We start from the raw sequence: 323 nt of genomic DNA on the forward strand, positions 1-323 counted from the left end.
CCCTACCATCTACCTCACTACCTGCCCCCAAAGAGCTAGTGGGTCCCACAGGATTACTGCAGCCTGAGCCACATTTGCATACCACTTGTTGTACTATTATGTCCCATCCTTTCATATCTGCCCCAGCCTGGGGTCACGACCACAGCCAAGAGGAGCATGAGAGGCAGTCAGAGGAACGTGGGAACATTCTGGGACCCAGGACTTTCTTAGTTGTAAGCCCCAGTGCTCAGGGCACTGGGGCCTGCGGCCTGCCATCCTGATGCTTTTCGTGGCTGGGACCTTGGAGCCACCAGTTGTAATGCCAGGCAAAGAGGCCACCCTCT

This window comes from Bison bison, unplaced genomic scaffold (assembly GCF_000754665.1).
Source record: "Bison bison bison isolate TAMUID 2011002044 unplaced genomic scaffold, Bison_UMD1.0 scf7180017862921, whole genome shotgun sequence".
NCBI lineage: Eukaryota > Metazoa > Chordata > Mammalia > Artiodactyla > Bovidae > Bison > Bison bison.